This window comes from Meriones unguiculatus, chromosome 3 (assembly GCF_030254825.1).
Source record: "Meriones unguiculatus strain TT.TT164.6M chromosome 3, Bangor_MerUng_6.1, whole genome shotgun sequence".
NCBI lineage: Eukaryota > Metazoa > Chordata > Mammalia > Rodentia > Muridae > Meriones > Meriones unguiculatus.
This window is the reverse complement of record NC_083351.1, coordinates 138,522,536-138,544,861: the sequence shown is the minus strand read 5'-3', so window position 1 is coordinate 138,544,861 and position 22,326 is coordinate 138,522,536. Positions and strand designations below refer to the sequence as shown.

At 43.4% G+C, this 22,326-nt stretch overlaps 1 protein-coding gene and 1 pseudogene across 3 annotated transcripts in view; both read left to right on the top strand.

The window, feature by feature from the left end:
* The window catches only part of Zeb1 (zinc finger E-box binding homeobox 1), a 168,153-nt gene that overhangs the window by 14,330 nt on the left and 131,497 nt on the right, over positions 1–22,326 (top strand). The gene's annotated exons all lie outside the window — the stretch shown is intronic.
* LOC132653152 (large ribosomal subunit protein eL30-like) lies at positions 16,406–20,820 on the top strand (annotated as a pseudogene).

Genomic DNA, 22,326 nt, shown 5'->3' with positions numbered 1-22,326 from the left:
TTTAGTAACGTCTGAATAAAATCCCGCCTGGGAACTGTCGCTGTGCTTTGATACTGAGCCTTACATATTTAACTGCAGTTAGGCAGTTCCCACCTTTCTTTTCTAATTAATTTCTTTATATGTTTTAAGGCAGACATTTGCTACAGTCCAGCCTGAAACTTCCTGTGTAGTCTAGGCGTGGCTTAAAGCCGTGCTGTTCCTGCCTCGTCCTCTCAGGTGCTGGGATATAGGCATGAGCCACGCTGTCTATCTCATTCTTGTCCTCTTACACTGTAAGAGTGATTGTCTGTGACAAATGAAGGTGATAAGTCAACTAGCTGTTTTATTATTTGAATTAAATTAGCTAGGCATTAAAAAAATCTTCCAATTGCAAATAAAAATAAAAATTTACCTTAATGCTTCCTATTCAATATACTGTAGCCCAGACTGGTATGGTATTCTTTTATTAAATAAAAGGAATTGAGGCTGGGTGTGGTGGCACTTGTCCTTAATCCCAGCACTCAGAGGCAAGGCAGGAGGATCATGAATTTATGGCCAGCTGGGTTACACAGTGAGGCTTTGTGTAAGAAAAGCCTAGAGAGCAAACTCCTTTGGAAGGTATGCTGTCTGCTACAAGACCCGCTAAAGCCAGTGCCTTGCAAGGGCTGTGTGTTAGGAAAATTCACTTTCATATGTCCTGACCTCTGAGTGCAACACTTCTTACATAAAGGTGTCTCGTTTGTGCTTGTCTCTGTTTCTCTAAACATTTCACATGGTACAGTTTATGTCAATTAAAGGGCTTTCGTCTTCTATGTGTTACTATATCCTGTATGATGGAATTTTTGAACTTTAAAAATTGACTAACCTCACTGTTTGCAAATACTCCTTTCTCCTTCACTCTGCTGTGTGTTTAACTGGCCGGTAGGTCGTGTGTGGCTACTGTGAAACCGAAACCGAGTGCTTGTAAAGTGCCTGACAGGCCAGCGTTCCTAACAGGCTGCCTCTTTAGTAGGAAATGTCATCGTTCTCTTGTCTTAAGGTGAGCAAGTGGAGTTTTATAGTGCCAACTTGAAAAGTAGTTGAGAGCAGTAAGGGGCAGAAAGGCTACTCTGGGCACGTCTGCTCCTCTGGAGTACAGCTAGCGTGTGCTGGAAGGCCGTCGGTGCTGGCCTTCCCCGGGCTCACCACCACATCCATCCTCAGCTCCTCGTCTTTTGGCGAGCTGTGTGGAGCTCAGTGCGTTAACTATGCTGGCCACGAATCTTCGTTTCTCTCTGGAGCTGTGATTGCCACTTTCTCAGACAGGAAAGTAGTCACAGATGGAGGGGACTTGTGGGAGAAGAAGGTTACAGAGAGTGGCAAGCATGGGTGGCTGTGAACGAATGCTGAATAAAGCCTGGGTCCGGACGAGACTGCTGATTAGCTGTAGACCTAGACAGAGTGTAACTTGAGAAGGGGGAAGTATGAAAAAGCTAAGCAGAGGTGAGGAAGAAGGAAGGAAACATGAGAAACAGCATGCACTTAGTAGTGATAACTGCAGGTATGAGCAATTTGGTGCATTTACATTGACAGTCAAGAGAAGCTAACTGTATGGAACAAAGTAGCAAAGTCCTGTTAGATAGTCACTGCAAGCAACATCCCTTTAAGAAACACGTGGAAAGCCAGTGACGGTCACTGAACACACAAAAGCTTGGCTATATTTTATCAATCAACATTGACTTCGAGACAAAATTGATTTCAAGAATCAGTAAGCGCTAGAAGGACAGTGCAGTTTGAAATTGCCATGTAACTAATATTCCTCTAAAATCTAATAAGCACAAGAAAAGAATCACAAAAGGAACAGGCAAGTTCATTATGTTGTGGCTTGCTTGAAATAATTTCTTAGTAGGTGTTGGAAGAGCAAAGAGAGATCAACAAGAAGACAGACTTCTATGAGTCTTTACCAGCTTGCTGCTCTGCGCAGGATGGAGCCGTGTATCCCACGGCCTCAGTGTTCTTTTTGAACACACAAAGAATAGTTAATCATAGTCGAATACAACAAGTTTCACAGAAATTTAGTATGTGTTTACAATGCCATTAATTTAGATATGAGATAGTTTCTATTGTACCTGAAGATTAATATGTTTGTGATTCAAAGAATCATAAAGAAAATTAGAAAATGCCTGTTACCAGGAGAGTGCTATCAGAACTTGTGAGTAGCTCTAGCAGTACTTTGTGAAATTGTAGATTCTTAACAGTTACTTTGCAGCATTAGAGGCTGAGGAGGAAAGTGCTGGCTATGCACTTCTGAGAACTAAAGAGGAGCAATACGATATTCTTCTCATTCAAGTAAAACAGAGGGCTGAGAGAGAGCTCAGTGGGTAAAGGGCTTCCTGTGCAAATACGAGGACCCTAGTTCAAATCTCTGCACCCATGTGAAAGCAAGCATGGTAGTGAAGGCCCATAACCCCAGGGCTGGGGTGACAGAGATGGGGACCCTGGGGTCACTCTGGCCAGTTAGTGTAGCTGAGTGGCAAGGTCGAGATTCAGTGAGAGGCCATGTCCCAATAAATAGACAGATAAATAAATAAATAAATAAATAAATAAATAAATAAATAAATAAATGGCTGGAAAAATGCAGCAGTGGCCCTCAGCCGTCCTAGTGCTGCTGCCCTGTAACACAGTTCCTCATGTGGTGGCCTCCAACCAGAATATTATTTTGTTGCTACTTCATGACTATAATAGTGCTACTGTTACGGATTGTAATAGAAATGTCTGATATGCAGGCTGTCTGATAGGTGTGACCCCTGTGAAAGGTCATTTAACTGGGGGGGGGGTGACAGTCCCCAGGCTAAAAACCACTGCAGTAGACAGAGAGAGCACGTGTTAGCTCTGGCCTCCATGTGTATGTGACGAACTGGCAGGCACACCTGCCCACAGAGACCTGTAGACAAGCCCAAATTAACATAGAAATGGTAAGGACGGGGCATATGGTAATGAAGTGGAGAAGAAATGACCCAGAGTGAGAGTGCAGCTAAAGTGGTTGACTGTGCAGTCTGAAAGCTGGCAGAATGCTAGCCAGATTAATAAAGCAGCATCACCAGGGTCTAGGGTGAATATGGGGACGTGACTTTGGAGGTTTCAGGAAACCTCAGTTGTCGATCCTTAATGTAAGAATGATCTGGGCCGAAGGACAGATTTGGGGACACTGGTAGAAAAGTTGAAGACTTAAAACACAAGAGGCTTTTCTTCTCACAAAGAGAAATGCCAGCTAGATAGTTTCTAACACGTTCTGTAAAGGATCCAGCAAATACTGAGGCTCACCCTGCAGGAAAGGGACAAGAAGTTCCCAGCATTTTATGAATCTAGAGGGAAAGTATGAGAAAGGAAAATTGAAGAATAACCTTGGCCTGGGAGTTTATAACTATTACCAATTGATCCAGCGCTGTATGGGACAGAAGGCCATCACAACCAAGGTAGGTTTGTTTGAGAACTGCAAAATTGATCGTAAGGACATCGCTTAATGTAACTGATTTCGCCGTTACTCACAGGAGCTGTGAACATGTCATTAGATCCATTACTTTTGAGTGTCTCTACTTAGTTCTGACTTTGTATTACTAGATCATCATTTCTACCTCTAGTTCTGAAGCACTCCATGACAGTCTCTTTAAGTGATACAAGAATTTTTAATTCTTTTCTGCTTTTTGTAAATGGTAATTTAAACGATTTCTATCTTTATGTTTTTTTCCTTGAGAAAGACATTACCTTACCATGTTATATTTTCCTGAAGCATGTATGATGTCTTTCATTATTTCTTTTGTGTTTTTGCCAATCACATTTTCAGAATCTGCTGGTCCGTCTTGAGGTTTGCTTCTCCAGGAACCGCTCACCCTCAAGCGTCTCACCATCAAGCATTGTGAAGCACCTTCAGCTTGTTGCCTCATTGAATCTTCTCTGTAACACACTGTTACCCACTTACTAGGTCATGGCCACCTGTTAGTTCTGAGTCCAGAGACAGAGGCCCAGCCAAGCAGCAGCTGCTGTGCGGGGTGGAAACGGGCTTCCCAGACTGGGAATTCAAGTGTCAGGGCTCACCTGTTGGTGAGAGGGAGGAAACTGTGAGGCCAAAAGTGAGCACGTGCATTTTAAAGAGGAGAGGAGGACAGGAGATAAGAGCACAGCAGGGTGTGGTAGGTGACAGCCGGAAGATGGCGCAGAGGGTCTGGAGTGGAGACGGAAGGGTAACTGGGCAGAATGGCAGGGTGTGTCTCCACGCCAGCCCCGGGCCCAGCTGAGACTGGGAAGCCACAGGCTGTGGTGCTTCTTAGACCTTCCATGGAGGAGGGTGAGCACCAGGCCAAGGCTTCCTCAGATACAGCATGTTTGAGCTTAGGGAGACAAGGCGTGGGAGTTTGCATGCGCTGGGCACGATCAGCCAGGTGCTACGGGTTGTGTGCTGTGTGTTGTTCTGCACACTGTAACTGTTCACACAACCGTCCTAGTTAAAGAGCTCAGAGTCTATGTTCTATGAGAATGGGAATGTGTGTTGTCTTGTGCCTGGCACAGGATAGGCTCAGACACCACTCAGTCCATGAGCAGCCGGGCATGCTATGTGCTGCTGCTGTCCCTGTGAAGATGTGGGACGGGTCATCCAGGAAGGAAGAGGAGCCTGAGCTAGGGGTGCGCAAACCGAGGGACTCTGGGCCCAGAGCTCGCTGCTGCATCATGTGGAAATGAAGGCAGAAAGGGGAAAGAATTGTGGGGCTTTATGCTTTCTTGAGTGAGATTGGAGAGATGACTGAGAGTCGGACTTTGGGAAGGAAAAAGCTGTTACAGGTGCTCTGTAGGTCCATCTGTAGGTGCTGGAAATGCCTAGGTATGGATTCATAATCTGATTAGAGGAACGCCATGATCCAGACCTCAGGAGCTTATTTAATTGCAGACGTGTAGCTAAGGAAAGGTGGAGCGTGAAATACCTATCTCATTTTCTTTCTGTGAGTTCTTTTTTGAACATAGGATGATGTTAGATCTTGCTTGCCAAAAAGACTGAAATAATCTGAGTTTGATATTGAAGTTGATTATTTTCATTTATAAATAAATTTGCTGTGAAAGTTTAGAAAGTATTCAGTATCTAAATACAAGAGTTTTTAACTTTACCTGATAAGCCAACTGTACATAAAGTATGAATTTTAAAAATTACATCTCATTCACAAAAAAAAAAAACTATGTCATGTCTCCTATAGTGAGACAGAGCAGAGTTTTGTTTCTGGCAGCACATGACAGCCCTTTGGATTGATGGCTGCCAGGTACAGTTTTCAAGGATAGATGGAGCATTTGTTCTTCACACCTTAGTGCCCTTCCACTGGACTGTCATTTGTTCCTTGCTGACCCCATTGCCTCTGTCTCCCTGAAAGCTTCTTTTTGGATACTTTGTATTTGAAGCTCTTGAGAGGGTCTGTCTATTTCATATAGTAACACAAGGAAGAAGTAAGCTTCATGTTACAAGAAACTATACTTAGTATTTTAAGTTGACCATTTTCAGAATGTTTCAAAGACTTAATCAAATTTTCATATCCAAAAGATTAGTCATTATGATGGCTTATTGTTTTGTTTGTTTTTTACTTAAAGCTTTGATTTCTTTCCCTCTATTTTGGTAGCATTACAATTTGTACTCTGAATATTTCCCTTCATAGAGATATAAAAATGTAGCTGGGCACAATGGTACATTCCAAAAAACAAAAATGTGTTAAACCTAAAATAACTTATCATGCTGATGTAAAGAACAGCCTTGGGTTTCTGGAATTTTTAATTTAATGATTGTACAATTCTGTGTTGTTCCTTTCCACAACTTTGCATCACCCTGTATATAGTTTTTTTTGAAATTCGTTGTCATAATACATTTAGAGAGAGAGAGTGCAAGGACCTTTTTGGAGAAGGTGCAGTGATGCCATGGCTCAGCGCCTCCCACCTTTTAGGTCCCAGTGGGCAGCGGCTGAGTTGCCGCCTAGCGAATTTGGCACAGCAGCCATGACTTTCCCAAACATAGCTTCATCTTGCTGTGTTCTTTGTAAACCTGAATACTTGCAAATCAGATGTAGAGGAGGAACAAAAAACCTAGGGTAAACCTGCCACAATCCAGCTGTCACCCTTTCCTGTTTCACAAACAGTGTTGGAGGGTGGGTGGCAGTTCTTCCACAGAAAAGGCAGACCCGCTGTGTCTGTGGACTCTTCTCCATGCGGTGCAGTCCCGATGGGTTTCCTGAAAACCGGCAAAGCCGACTAGATGAGTTGCTGGTGGTGTTCCTGGTTCTCATTTAACCCAGCCCCCTCCGCCATATTGGAGGACCATTAGCTGCAGTGTGTACAACCTGTGTGGGCAGTCCACTGCCCCTTTATCAGTGAGCACACAGTACACAGGTTCTCACTGGTGCACACACAACGGAGAGGCTCCTTTGTGTGTCTGTGGACATCGGGTAATTTTAGATGATTTATACTCGAGTATAATATCCTTAACATATTCAAATACATTTGAATGAGTACTGTTTGGCGTCTGTAGGAATAAAGAGGACTACTTCCTGAGGCTTTGGAGTTTCTGGTTTATTTTCTGATCCTTTGCTAGAGAATCAGGGGTATTCTTAGACTCGCTGTTCTCCCACATGGAAGCTGGTGATGTCCACAGCAGGATGGAAGGTGCGGCTGTGGATTGTCAGTGTAGTAGGTGCTTTTAGGTGGCAGCATGGCAGACAGGGAGCTAGCTCTTGCTGTGCTCACTGACACATAGCAGTGCTGAGCTTGGCTGAAGAGACCCAGGCTTTTTTTTCCCTGAAGCCTGGCCTGTGGGGTTTCCACTAACCTGGACGCTCTGTCTTGTTCACAGTGACTTCAAAGGTACTGAGTAGAGTTGTAGGATGCTTGAAAACTGTCACTTCATGTTTTTTTATTTTGCTAAATTATGATTTAGTTTTTAAGTGAAGTAGTTTTATTTTAAAATAGCTTTTATACTAATCCTTTGAGAAGTCCATACAATATATTTTGCTCATATTCACCCACCCAACTTTGAGTATTTTTTCTTTTTTTTCTTTCATTTGTTTGTTTATTTTAAACGTAGCAAGTCCAGTTTGTATTTGCCCAGCTACTGCTGTTGGGAGTGAGTGTAGTCCCCACAGCACTGAAGAAATCCTACTCTCCCTCTTCTGGTGGCTTTCAGGTGCCTGCAGTCCCGTGAGTGGCAGTGAGAGTTCATGCCCTGACTCTGGGATTTAGTCCTGGTTTGAGCTTGCACAGGTCTTTCGTGCTGTCACAGTTCATGTAAGTTGGTGTATGCAGCTCTGCATGGAGCGCCAGTCCTGTGAAGTTATGTCCTCCATCGCCTGCTCTTTGTCTTCCCAGCTCATCTCCCACCACGCCCCCTGAGGTGAGGTCTATGCCGTTCGGGGCTGACTGACCATGCTAACTGACACCACAGTAGGAGCGGCCTCCTCCTGGGCTTGAGAGATGTGCTGATGGAGCGCCAAGTCACTAGGAGCTGGCGCAGTACCATCCATCCACCGGCAGAGGAAGAGCCGTGCGGTCTCCTGGGGGCGCAGGGCCTGTGGAGCTGCAGGTTCTTGACCGTGTTTGCAGTGCCAGGGAGGGAGTCTGTCTCACGAGGTGGGCTTTCTAGCCACTCAGACAGTGCTTGTTTATTCCCATCATGAAGACTCTTACTTAAAATGGATTCAGTGAGTGTTAATTTAAGTTAATACAAAGCGTTACATGGAGCTGATATCTAATAGTTTTGATTTTAAAAACAAAACAAAAAAAACACAGGTCAAAATATTTAAAGATTTCTCAAGATAAGATCTTTTAGTTTCTACCAGAAGAGCAAAGTATAACCATTTTGAGAGAAGAAAACAGATTGGGAGGGTTGTATTATACAATTCAATCAATCCCTTTGAAGTTATTTAAGGGGGAGCATTAATTTTGCTAGTTAGAATTGCTTTTGTGACAAGATATTTGAGTAACCTAGAATTGTTTTCCTTCTGTAGGTTTGTTGCCGGTGTTAGATACCTGGTGAATGTAGACTTTGTGCTCTGATCTGTCTGCTAGGCACAGCTGTTTTCTGGAAGCCTGACATCCTCCTGCTAGGGTCCCTCTTCTGTAAGCAGGAGCAGGGGCCTGGCCATTGATGCTGTAGGTGGCAGGAGTTGGAAAGGAAGGTGACAAAAGAGCCACAGCAGGGACAGCTTGCTCAATTACGGGGATATTTTGCTAAAAAGGAAATCAGATTTTCTCTATTCTCAGAGTTTGGCAATACTGGAAAAATTAGAAAGTATCCTAAGGGCAGCTCTACACACGAAGGTGAAACACTTTCTTTTACTCTGACTTGCACCTTTGAGAAAGACTTAAGGGAAAGAAAAATGAAATGAGGAACTTCAGTGGGAAAGGACCTTGAAATTTGTCCAGTGTGAGTCATCTCAGAGAGAGCTGAGGCAGAGTGCTGCGTGGTCTGGCTGGGAAGCAGCGGCCATTTCCTTCCTGAATTTGGTTGGTTAGCAGAGGGCCCGTCACTGTTGGGGACCATGTGACAGAGAGCTACCAGTTGTTACACTGTAGCAGGCACCCTGTCTCACCACCCACTTCTGAGGAAAAGCAGTGTCAGTGTCCACGTGGAAGGAAGGCTCTGACCTCTGCAGACATGGCCAGAAGAAAGCTCCCACTGGCGTGGGTGTGCCAGCGCCCTCAGTTGTCTCTTGTAGATAAATAGTTGGTTTTCAAAACTCCGCTTAGAGTGGTGTTGTGAGTCTGGAAGCTGGTGTGGAAACCCTGAGCGTGCAGAAGCCCGAAGGAACAGAGGGCCTTTTTGGGGTACTCCAAAGATGCCTTGCCGGTTCGTACAGCACACGAGGGCTTTGGAAAGAGTACCGTTTCCTTGATTTACTTTAAACTTTGTCTTTGTTTGTGTGGGTGTGTGCTTGCCATGGCACACGTGGAGGGCAACAGGCAATGAGCAACGTTGTGAGTTGGTTCTCCTTCCATGAGGGCTGCAGGAAGCCCTGCCTGAGGGCCTGTTCCTAGTGCTTCCTCTAGCAATAGTAAATAAGAAGTGAAACTGTTTACTATTGTGCTCGGTTTTTCTCTTTTGAAGTAAAATTTGCATCTCAGTATTCTCATTATGTGTTGAAAAGGTGAGGAAGGGAGCACTTATTGAAGAGTGCAGTGAAATATCTAATAAAGTAGAAAAATAACTTGTCATAAAATAGTCTTTCTTCAGTGCCTTTTAGTGTATTTTCTTTCTGATGTGCAAAGGGAACTTAGTCTCATTAGGTTACACACATAAATACCTATGCCTTCGGCCTTCAAAGCATAATCTTACCTGCTTAACAGGTTCATCATTCTCAGAGGGAACTTCTGCCGACCGAGCCATTTGCTTGGCCTGAAGGTGTGCCCTGCAGGTTTTCCACAGTGAGTTCTGAGGCAGCTCAGGGCCGACCCCTCAGTAAGTGGGCAGTGCTCTAAGTCAGAACCCTTCCCGGGTCCTGGGCTGCCGACTTCTTTCTCTCAGGCTTTCACACACCTTTGATTGACTTCGAACTCGCGGCATAGACCAGGGTGATGACCTCAAAGATCTGCCTGCCATGGCCTCCTAGGCGCTGAGATTAGAGGCAGTCACCATGCTGGGCCTGCACTTTTTCAGAACACCTGTGGAGATTTCTCTTCTAGCGGCTGGTGGAGAACTGTTACCCGAAGTCGGTCAAGTGTAGGAAACTTAGATATTATTTTTTTATTTCATAAGGTGACAGGAAAGAAATTAATTGTGTAGTTCTAGTTTTATTTGTTCACAAGGGCTAGGAGTGTAAGGAAGTGGACCTATGCTAATGTAATTTGCACACCCCCTGAACACCATCCCCAGGACTGAGAAAGGGTCTGTGTGTGTGTGTGTGTGTGTGTGTGTGTGTGTGTGTGTGTGGAGGCTCTGGGTCGGCCTGTGGATTCTTGGGAGCCGTGCTCGCTCTTCAGCATGGCCGTTTGGATCGGGGATTCACTGGTGGACTGGCGGTGAGGCCGAGGGCTTGCCTGCTGCTGCTTCCCCAGGGCTGGGATTACAAGCGCACGCGTGAAAGGAGCAGCCCTGGCTATTTTACTTTGCTGTACTGTCTTTTTAAATATATTTGAATTGAAATAGAATTATTCCAGCTTTCCCCTGCGTCTTCCCACCTTCCCCCTTCCAGCGCTCCTCTCTCCAGCCCATGCCATGCCGCTGTCCGGCTCTCAAGTCCGTGGCATCTTTTTCTCATATTGCTGCATATGTGTGTGTACACAAACAAAGATACAAGCTTCTGAGTGCATTTTGTTGTGTGTTAGTGTCGGGGCTGAGCACCTGACAACCAATGAGGGGCTCCTCTCTTGGAGAGGCTCGTTTCCTCTAGCAGGTACTAGTTGCCTGTAGTTCTTTGTCTAGCCGTGCGGCCCTGGGCAAGTGTCCCCGTCATCAGTCGCCATGTTCTGCAGCTGTTTCTAGGAGAGGCTCTTCTGGCTCTTCGTCCTTTCTCCCCTCTTCTGCAGTGTTCCCCACGTCACAGACGCAGGAGCTGTGGTTTCTGTGGTGGCCTCCCACTGCTGTACACGAGGCTGCTTTGCGTTGGCGTGGCTGTGTTTTCCTTGGGCATGGGGATAGCATTTAGAATGGTGTAAGGAATGCTAGTCTAGAACACTGCTAACAGAGTGTTCCTAGGCACCATGAAGCTACTTAGGTTTCCAGAATAAGGCATGGCTTCCCTCTTGTTGAGTGGGTCCTAATCCCATTAGACAGCTATCAGCTACTCTGCGCATGTGAATGCCACATTCAGGTGAAGGCGTCTCTATGGGTGTCTGGCTTTGCCGGCCGTTGTAGTTCAGAAGTGCTGCCCTGGGCAGAACTGCTAAATTGCCCCTCCTTTGGCAAGTGCGCACAGCATTTTCTGGAACCATGAAGGGGAGACACAGGAAAGGAGCTTCCCGGTCAGAGCCAGTTTGAATCTTTCAAGTTTTGTGGTCTGGGGTCTACCCTCGACCCCTGAGAGGCAGTGTCAGCCCGAGTGGCCTAACTTCAATGTGTGTGCGGGCGTGCCACATGTGTGTATCACACTTTCCTGTGTTGTGTATACCTTTAGGTAAATATCTGATTCCTTGAGGCTTTATCAGATAACCTTGATGTTATTTGTCCCTTGTCCCTTCCCTTTTTGTGCTGAGGGGGGAGGTCAGTGCCCCTGACTTTTCATGTAGGCCCTAGGGAACCCAGCATGGGTCATTGTGCTGTACAAGAAGCATGTTGCTTACGAAGCCACGTCCCTAGCAACAGGCAGATTCAAGTCTCACAGCTTGGGGTGGTTTTCTTCTCACATAGAGTTAGCACCTGTGTAAGATACAAGATTCCACCCATAGCTGGCTGACTCTCCATGTAACAAGTCTGCTCAGTTAGGATAGATTCTTAAACTTTATCCACAGATGCCAGTTGTCATTGGAAATGCCTTTAACTAAAACGTCCGTAACGCTTGGTGACCTGTTAGGTTTGTGTGGTGGGATGTAGTCCTTCCCCGCAGATACCTGACATGAATATTTGCTGTCACATGCTCTACCATTGAGCTCTCCCCTGTCCTGGGTATATGCTCTGAAAATTTGTCTGAAAGTTTGTATCTTTGTCCTCATGACAGAGATCCAGGATAAGAGTTGTTGGACTTGGCGGCACATAGTCCTGATATGCTTTGAAAACATTAATCTTTATCCTCCGGCAGGGAATCCCAGACACTATCTCAGGATTAATTACCAGAAGCATGGGTTTAGCCTTTGTCGTGCTGTGTGCTGGGGGCATAGGTCTTGTGTGTACAGGTTCTCACTGCTCTGCCAGCCCCTGTCCCACTGCGTAAAAACCGTCATTGGGAGGGACCAGTGCTGGTGTCTTACCACTGGCTTTTCTAGGGGGAAAATAGAAGGAAGGAGAGTGGATGAACCCAGAGACAGGCAGAGTTAGGGAGGGGGTTAGGGGAGTTTGAACAAAACATTTATGGATCGCGTGTGCAGGTATGTGTGACATGGCACACATGTGGAAGGCAGGGGACAACTTGTGTGGGTTCTCCTTCCACCAGCAGCCGGTCTCAGGTCACGCAGCCCCTGCCCCCCATCCCCACTGCTGAGCCCTCTTGCTTGCCCTTTTCATAATGTTCGTGTATTTTTAACATGTTGTTTGGTTTGTCAGTGTTGAAGTGTGGAGATCAGAGGACAAATTGCAGGAGTCTTTCCTTCCAACATGTGGATTCCTGGTCTGAAACTTGTGGTTTATATCTTTGCAAGAATGAGGTCAAGTAAAATTATGTAGATACTGCTGAGCGTAGGGATTTTTACATAGTTCAAGTAGGGAAAGTATGAAGATGTATAATGTTAAGCAGTATGTAGATAGTCTCCAGAAGACGTGTTCTGTGTAGGTTTTAACTTGTAGCATACCCGTACAAATATAATTCACTTGTTCACAAATTAAGGAATGCTTTGATTATTTTCAAGTTGAAAAATTAAATGTATTTATACTAACAACATGATTTTATTATGAATGTACTGTGAAATGGCTTAATTAAGCTAACAAGTGTGCTGTCTCTGAGTTCTTGTCTTGAGAGCACTTCCTAGCCATCTTCACATGTATAGTACGTATCAGAAGCCGTCTTCACCACCATGACCTTTGCTTCTTTACCTGAGGCAGAGAAGTCACAGATCTTTACTTGTGAACTAATATTTTGCTATAATTGAACCAATGTATCCCAACCCTCAACTCTTATGTTATAGTCTGAGAAATGTATTTCCAGCAACTTCAGATTTATTTCTGCTGTAGATTTTGTTCTTTCTAGGTTTTAGATATTAATGTCTAATCAGATATGATTCAAATATTTTTTTCTACAATCTGGTAGGTTGTCTTTTCAGTCTTGAGCTTTTCTTTTTGTGAATATATGTTAAGTTTATGTTTCAGTTTGTTAAGTTTCTCTTCTCTGTGTTTTAGAATCATGTCTCCAAAAGTTATCGCCCGTGACAGGCTGTGTCTGCCCGTGTTCTTCTCCTGTGTCTGCTGTAATTTGCAGTCTGGTGTTTAGGTTTTATTTGACCTGATTTTTGTGCATGTTGTGAGGTCAGAGTCTCATCCCTTTCTACAGAGAGACACATTCAGTTTTCTCAAGGCCACTTATTGGGGGATTCTTTCTTAGTTCTGTTAGCAGCTTTGTTGTAAATACGTTGGTGTATTTGTTGGCTCTTTGTTCACATTTTTAAAGTAAATTGTTTTGTGGGAAAATGGGGCAGGACTGTTCATCCATTGGAGTGCAGACTAGACCTGTTTTTTCTTTCAGGAAGCAAGAGCCTATCTCTGCCCTTATTCAGAGGAGACTTCATCACTATTAATAATTTAGAGAAGCAAGTGTTATTAATGGTTTGGGAGAAATCTGACTCTAGCTTGTCTCTGCTGATCAAGAGCCAGGCTCTCCTTTCTAGAGTCTCTGTGAAGTAAATCTCAACAGCACTCAGCCGCAGAGAAAGATTTGTCTCCAGTTTAAGACGCTTGGTTATCTGTCAGGCAGGAGTAAGGTTCGCCAATGAGCGCATCCGCACTGGGTGCCTGCACTGACGACAGAGGAGGCTTTGTTATTGCCCAAAAGCTGCTCCTGAAAGCTACTTGCTGATTTGGGGTCACTTAAAAATTGGCATCTTGGTCAGCTTTACAAAATTTAAAATTAAAGATGTAAATTTTGGATACAACACAATCTGTCATGTGATTAAACTATTCCTAAACAAGAAAAAATGTTAGAGGTTGGTCAAGGAGTGATAATCTTGCAGCCTTTCCTTCTTGGGGTTCACTATTGAGAGTGCCCGGTAGAGTTAGTTAGAAATAGTGAGTTCATGGCTTGGCTGAATAAATAATTCAAACCGTACAAAAGAGGCTTTTTCTCTTCCCCAGTTCCTTTCTCCCCATTATGCTCACTTTCTCTCTTTCAAAGGCCCCTTTACAGCCCAAGAGCAGCTCTGTGTGAATATGGAAAGGCTCGGGCATGGTTTCAACCTCGGCTTAGTGGAGCCTGGGGGTCACGTCAGAGAATGCAGACTGTCTTTAGTGTGTGCTCGGTAGTGGCAGGAGAGAAATCTACCAGTTGAAGCTTGAAGCTCAGAGCCTCGTGGAAGACAAGGCCTTAACGCTTCTAGCCAGATGTAGCTTTGCTTTTGAGAAAGTCCTTCAGTGACTGTTTTAAAAGTTGTTCAGAAGTTGAGTAATTCACTGAATTTCTCTTTTTTTTTTTTTTTCAGAAAATTTTACTACATTAAATATTTGGTAGAGCATGTGAGTTTACATTTTCTTTAATTTTTAAAATTCTTTAATATGTGAGAAATTTGAAGATGTATGGTGTATGTGGACATCTAGCTTTTCCTGTTCTTTATTACTCTACAAAGGAAGTGTTCCGTACACTTTTTTCGGCTCTATAGGCCGCGGCTCTCGCGGGGCGTGCTGGCCACAGGGCCTGCCTTCTAGCTGGGCATTTGCTGGTTTCAACGCCATTGGAGATGAGGTTTACCCTTCATCAGTAAACGTCGCTCTTAGATCTGGTTGGAAGAGTGTGATACCAAAGCATCTGTAATTGTGAAATGTATGTGGATTAAGCACATTCTGTGGGATAATATGACATTTAGAGGCAGTAGGCTATAATCTATACCCCTCTCAAGGGAAAATATTTGTGAACAGGAGTTCTGCTGTTTCTCCTATACACAGTGCTTCGTCAATGTCTTTGTCCCTCGGTTCTGAGTAATATAAACTAGCATGTTTGGTAGAGTTCAGTGCTCTATGCTCTGTCATATTTAGTTCTTCATATGATGTGGGCTACATGATGCCGAGCACGTAGGATACAGTGTTAAGCTAAGTGCTATATTTTACAGCAGTAAAATCCATCTTACCCATTTGCCCTTTTCTCAAACTTATGGTGCTGCCCTTATTTTCTCAGGACTAAATGATTTCTCCAATATTAACTTTAGAAAGAACAGTATTTGTATGACCCTCTATGATTTTAAATACTGAATCCTGTTTTGTTTTAATTTAAGCTAAATGGAATCATCAGCAAGTCTTAAAAGTTAGGCATTGCTGTTGTTTTTCCACCTTGCTATCTTAGTAATCACTAAAACCAAATGTTCCTGAGTTTTGCTGGACTTTAAATGGTGGTGACATTTTTGAAGTGCATTTTTAAGGAGTGTTTCTTCCAGTTATCATTGCTGCACAGAAAGCAATGCTGAAGTTAGGTGGCTCCAAACAGCAGTGGGTTACTATTATTACTGTGAGGGCTGGCCCTGGGAGTCTTCAGCTCTTTCTTTTTAGCATGGGATGCTGGGAAGGGCAGCTGCAGTTTCTTCCTTCCTGGTTGGCAGAGCATGGCCCTGGTCCTCCTCACAGCGTGGTAGGGATTTCAGGGAGTGTTCCCGAGACAAAGGCACCATCTGCACCCTCTCCATTCATTTGTTCATCCATCCGTCCGTCCATCTAGCCATCCATCCGTCCATAAAGCCATCCATCTATCCAGCCAGCCAGCCAGCCATCCGTCCATTTTTTGTCACCGTGAATTTCTAATGATTGTGCGAGGGGCTATCATCAGGAATTGCAGCAAACCCACCACACATGCTGAGGGAGGAGCCTGGAGTCACCGAGCTCCTGCGCACAGGGCAAATCAAAGCCACACTGCAGAGTTTTCCCTGCCCTAGTGACCTGACTGGGTATTCTAAATGTGTGTTCCAGAAGATGGATGGCTTCACCAGTCTTCACAGAACAGATCCAAGCACCTAAAGAGCTCAGGACAGAAAGGCAGCCTGAAGGCCCCCAGCACCGAGTGGGCTCCTGTTGGAGGCTACCTAGCTGGGAGGCCTGGTCTGCAGCGCTCGTCCTCTGCCTGCTTTTGCCCGTGTTGGTGAGCTGACCTTTGTGTACTCCTCTGAGAAGCTGGACTTTTCAAGGTCTAGATTCTGAACTTTCCCAGAGTTCATCCCACTTGGTTAGTTAAAACAGGTTCTGTGACCAGCATGAATGAAGGGAAATGTGCTCTTTATGACAAGAACACTGAAGGAAAATACATGGATGGTGCTTATGTGACTTCCATGTGCTCCAAGCGTCCTGTGGGCTCTCAGAACATGCACCGTAAGACAGTGCTTACAGAGATTTGGTAATTTATGGCAATTATCTCAAGGTTTTATCTTTTATACTCACCATATATATATATCTCGGAATAGCTTGACATATTATATATTTATTATGTATTATAAATATATAATATTTTATAATATAATATATTTATACTCACCATATATGTGTGTGTGTGTGAAGCTCTTCCAAAAGTTCTGGTTTGAAAAAGTTGTAGCGATTACATCATTTACAGGTCTTCAAGCATCTGTCTAATGCTATAGCTAGTTTCACACAGTACCATACAGACTGCACAATACCAGACACAGTACCATAGTGAGCTGGTCTTTGGTAAAAGTATTTTAAATAATTGTCCTTTAAATAAGTATTTTAAATAAGTTCTTCCTGCTTGCCATAGTTCTACGTTATACATTATATCTAACTTCCATTTTCCAGAATAATCTCGTGACTTTGCTGAGCAGCCTTGTCCACCACACATCCACTCACTTTGGTCAGCTCAGACATTTTGTATGATCTGTTCTCCAGATCCATTGGGTATAAGATGCTGAGTAATGAAAGATAGTAATTTCTAATGGAAAATTTTCTTTTTCTCTCCATTCCCATGGTGATGGAAATAGAAGACAAGACTTTGTGTGTACTAAGCAGCAAGCACTATGTCAGAGCACTTTCCTTTCACCTTAGTTGTCAGATTTAAGAAAGACATAGAAAGACAACATTTCCTATGATTAAAATCGGCGGAGCTAAAATTTTCTTTATGAGTCACTGGTGTTTGTTCTAGTCTTCGCGGTCACCAATCTCACCAATCTGTATGACAGTGACAACACAGTCTCATTCACCAGATAAGACTCACAGAAAACTGGCCATCCTTAAAGATGAAGAATAAGAACCCTTGTTGCTATTTGCTCTGGGAACTAATATTGAGGATTACGTTGGTCTTAAGCAGTATCTACAAAAGGCAAACATTACTGTTTCAAATAATAAATAAATAAAACATTACTGTTTCAAAACAGATGATTAAAAGAATAAAGATAGGCATAGGAAGGACTTTAGAACGGTAAAAATTATTAGCTTTTAGACTATATGAGAAAAAGAGGGCTGGTGTGTGTGTGCGCGTGCGCCAGCATGTGTGTAGGGGAAGAGGAAAGGCATAGGTATTTGGGATTTTCCTTTTCTTGCCAGTTTGACACTTAGAGAAATTGGAACAGTTTTGTTTCAGCTATTATTCTGTAAAGGCACACTACACTTTCCATGATGGTAAGAGTTTGCTTTTGGATCTTTGTTTCTAGAAATAGACTCCTAGTTAAACTAAGAGACTGAGAAAGAAAACATTTTGCAAAGATAGTTTTCAGGAGTTGTTATGAATTACTGTGGTTTCTGAAGCAGTGATATCTCTCGTCTGTTTTGTCAAGCCCAGCAAGGCAGACCCAGTGCAGGCCTAGATTGTGGCATTCATCTCTTTAGGGAGAAGCAGTGGGGTGGGAGCAGTCTGTGTGCACCTGGGCAGAGAGGGCAGCGTCTGACATTCCACCCTCCATACTGTGGCCAACATTCTGGGAAGGACTCTGAAATAAAGATTGTATGCAGGCTAGTTGTTGATTGTAAAGTGACTTTAAAATAGCCTCTACTGATCTTTGTACTGAGCATGTACTTGGTCCCTTCCTTCTTCAAGAGACAATTTTAAAGCTAGGAAAGTTATAAATACTGAGAGAGAAGAAGGAAAGGAAGAAATACTGTTTTCAAATATAAATTTTACTGCATGTTATATTTTTATTCTAAGTTCAGGAGGCTGTTCATTATTACCAGATGTTTTCACATGTTTGTAAGCAGCTGCCATGCAGACTCCGTGATCTGACACTGAAAATGCAGAATGGTAGCTCAGGGGAGAAGAGCCGCAGCACGTGGGCAACCCCAACACAGCTAGATGGGAGTCTCATGCTTTCCTCTGATTCAAAAACACAGAATGGCAGGAGTGCAGCTAGTATCGACCTAAGCTTGACACCATCCCACTGAAGTCAGGAATGCGACAAGGCTGCCCACTGTCCCTGATTCTTTTCAGTGTTGTGCTGAAAAGGCAGGAGAAGAAAGCCAAAGGGATACAGAAAGGGAAAGGACACCATCTGCCTCTGCTTGCAGACAGTTATTCTACATAAGAGATCCCAGAAACTCTCCCTGAAAACTTGTAGAAATGATAGTTTCAGCTGTGTAGCAGGATACAGAATCAGCCTGGAACAAACCAATAGCTTTTCTAGACAGTGACAGCAAACACAGAGGGAGAGACTATGGACATACTCAAGGTCGCAGCAGCCTCATAGAAAGGAAGTAACAGGGGTCAAGTCCACAAAGGAGGTGAAGGACCTCTATAGAGAAAAACTTAAACTTCTGAGGGGACGGATCAAGCACCAGGAAATGGAAAGGCATCCCATGCTCATGGATTGGTAGAATCAATATAGTGAAAGTGATGATTTTACCAAAAGGCTTTTGCAGATTCAGTCCAATCCAATCAAAATCCCTATCCCATTCATCACAGAAATAGAAAAAACTATCCTAAAATTCACATGAACTCACAAAACAAAACAAAACAAAACAAACAAAAAATCCCAAGGGAAAAGAATAAGGCTGGGAGGATTACTATTTCAAATCTCAAGATATATACAGAGTAATTAAAACAATATGATACTGGCAGGAAAACAGACATATGAACTAGAATAAAATTGGAAACCCAAGCATGAGTATACATAACTTCAGCCATTTAATATTCAACAAAGATGCCAAAAACATACGCTGAAGAAAAGAGCGTCTTTACTAAGGAAGAACTGATGTCCAGGTGCAGTCGAGTGAAATTAGAGCCATACCTATCACTTTGCACGAAAACCAGCTCCATAATGGAACAAACCCAGCTGCGATACCGGAAACGCTGGAGCTGCTGGAAGAGCACCTGACAGGAGCTATAGGATAAGGTGTAAGGAAGGACTTCCTGAATGGGACTCTGCTTGCTCAAGAATTAGGGCTCCTTCCTTTCTCGCTCATTGGCCATCTTGGTGGCTGATCTTGGTGGGGATAGTCAGGCGGGAACATGGTAGCCTCAGAGAAGACAGAAAAGTCTCTGGAGCAGATGAGCTCTAGGCTCCAACTTGTTATGAGAAGTGGGAAGTACGTGCTGGGATACAGACTGAAGATGAGCAGAGAAGGCAGAGCGAATTGGTTGTCCTCACCAGCAACTGCCCAGCTTTGAGGAAATCTGAAGTAGAATCCTATGCCACTCTTGCTAAAACTGGTGTCCATCACTACAGTGGCAATGATACAGAGTTGTGCACAGCGTGTGGATCATACGACAGCGTATGCAGTGTCGTTGGCCCAGGGGATTCTCATAGTCTTAGCAGCGTGCTGGGACAAACTGGTGAAAAGTAAACCAGGAAAATTTTCCTTTAATAAAACTTTGCCAGAGCTCTTTAAAACAAAAGAAAGAAAAACAAACAAGGGAAGATGAAGACCTCAGAATGGGAGAGAGTCTTTGCCGGTTCTGACAGGACTAATATCCAGCGTATAAAAGAATTCAGAAAACAACATTAAAAAATGGGCTTGAGAGTCCATTACCAAGAGTTCTCAGAAGAAATAGAAATGGCTGAGAGCTGTCTCAGAGATGCTCATCATCCTTGCAGTCAGGGGAATGCAAATCATACAGCTTTAACATTCCATCTTATCCTAGTCAGAATGGCAAAAGTCAACAAAACCACCAATAACAAATGCTATAGAGAGAATGTGGCCATGTCCCTTATTCATGATTGGTGGGATTACAAACTGGCCCAGCCACTGTGATAATCAGTGTGCAAATCGTTAGCAAGCTGAAAAATGTGTCTGCCATCTGACCCAGCAATACCACTCCTAATATCTGCTCAGAGGACAACACCCTACTCCACAGACACTGCTCAGCCATGTTCATTGCTTCCATGTTCACGACAGCTAGGAAATATAAACAACCTAGACATGCTTCAGCAGGTGAATGGATGATGAAAATATAGCACACATACACTGTGGAATACTATTCAGCTGTGAAAAACGAAAATTTCAGGTAAATGGCTGGAACTAGGAAAAAGTGAGGTACTCCAGATGGGCAAACATCACATGTTCTCTCTTGTCTGGACTTCCTAACTGCGCATCTCAGGTGTGAGTATATAACTGAGAGTAGATGCAGAAACAGGAGAATAAGGATATTATTGCTGGGGTTGGGGAGCCGTGGAGAGGGAAAGAGAAGGGTATTGGATCAGGGAGATAGGAAAAGTGGGGGCTCTGATCAGGAAAAGGGGAAATAAATACAGAGAAGGAAGAGGCTACAGTAGCAGTGAGGATGTCTGAAAAGGGCGGGTTTTGCTGAGAGTGGACAGATAGTCTTCTCCAGGGAAGAATGGGCCAGTTGGTTATCCAAAGCCAGTAGCCCTGAAAGTACACAGACAAGAAACAGAATACACAGGTATTTAGGAATATACAGGTACACACACACACTACCTCCACCACAGCAAAGACAGCACAGCTGTTGTTTAAAGAAAAAGAGGCCATGGATTTGAAAGAGATCAAGGAGAGTTTTTATTGGAGTGCTTGGAGTGTGTGTGTGGGTCGGGGAGGGATGATATGATATCAGAATTTCAAAAAATAAAAAGAAATCTTCAGGTTTGTTTTTTTTTTTAAAGCAAAAAAGAATAGCAGGAACAAGATGCAGCTGAAGCCAGAATAAAGTCGCTTCTTTTTTAAAAATTAAGTTACTTACTTAGTTAGTTAGCTACACAATATTAATTTGTTTGGATTGTGTAATTTTCTTTTCCAAATCCAGAGGGAGAAGAATTGGATTCACTGCCCTGTGAGCAACACAGTTTTCTTCACGACAGAACCGTGCCCAGACCATTGTGAATGAATGGATGGATGAATGATTGATAAAATTGGTACCTACAAAGTGTGGCTTCTTCATTACGACTCAGACAAAAAAAGCAAAGTTCATTTACATAGCAAAAATACTTTACTTTTAAGGTCTTAAAGCTCTCTTATGAAGACATTAATTATGTTTTGCTATTTTGACTGCAATGTCTTTCTCTAAATTACTGTATATTTCCTTTTAGTTTTCAGATTTCTGAATATCAGTATTTTAGTATCTGGGCCACACAAACATAACAAAGAGGTGGTCCGAATGGTTTCTGTGTGTCCTCGGCAGCTTAGTGCTTTGACATGCCCTTGTTTCTCGTTATTTGGTTTCCTTTCAACGGAACTTGTTTATTTCCATGTGTGCCATGCCCTGTTAATTCTTAGCTCCGAATTGTGTCCCTCCCACCCCCTTAAGTAAGGGCCACAAAGCAGGTAAATGACTGTGGTTTGGGCTGAGATATTTTGGGATTGTTGCTACACATAAGATCACACCTGTTAAATTACTCACTGCCGTGCTAATTATCATGTGGAAGCTTGCTTAAAAAGCTGGGGACAGTGTAACTTTTTTCTTTAGCACTGTGCTTTGAGCCTTGGGGCTTGCTTAATGCTGCTGCCCTGCTCTGCTGCTGTAATGGTCTTTGAGGACACAGTCTGTGCATAGTTTGGTACCGAGAGACTCAAAGCGCCAGCACCATGCATGCTTTTAAAATGTGATGCTGCCCTTTTCTGGAAATAAGATTAGTGGTCTTAAAGTTTGTTTAAGAGAGAAAAGGGAAAGTGGAGTCAGATCAATAAAAGCTTCATCTTCATAAAGTACTATCGAATCTCAAGTTTCACTTACACTTTTGTAAAACTTTGTAAGTGATGTAATTGCTGCCCATTTGTGTTAAGAGTGGTGTTCCTGAAAATTAAAAACTTACTACGTTCAGAATTTATCATAGCTTTTATTTAACTCATCTGTCTCTAATATACAATTGATGCTATAAGCATGCTAAATATACAGCTGGTGCTGCAGCATTTCAGTAAAGAGGTGATGTGATTGAGCAGCCCCTCCCTGCGTTATCATCAGTGCGGGGATTTCCAGGAGCGAAATGGACTCAGATCATGGGTGTGATTTTTGATTTGAGACTTCCCTTATGTTTAAAAGATTAATGATATGTAAGTAAAGGTGGCTTCAGTCTAAATGAACAAGGATTTTTGCTCCTGCAGAAAGAAATGACCTTTGCTTTTAATTGAAATTTGACCAGAAGCATTAGAAAGGTGTGTTGCTGGTAAACAGCAAAGCTTTTTGT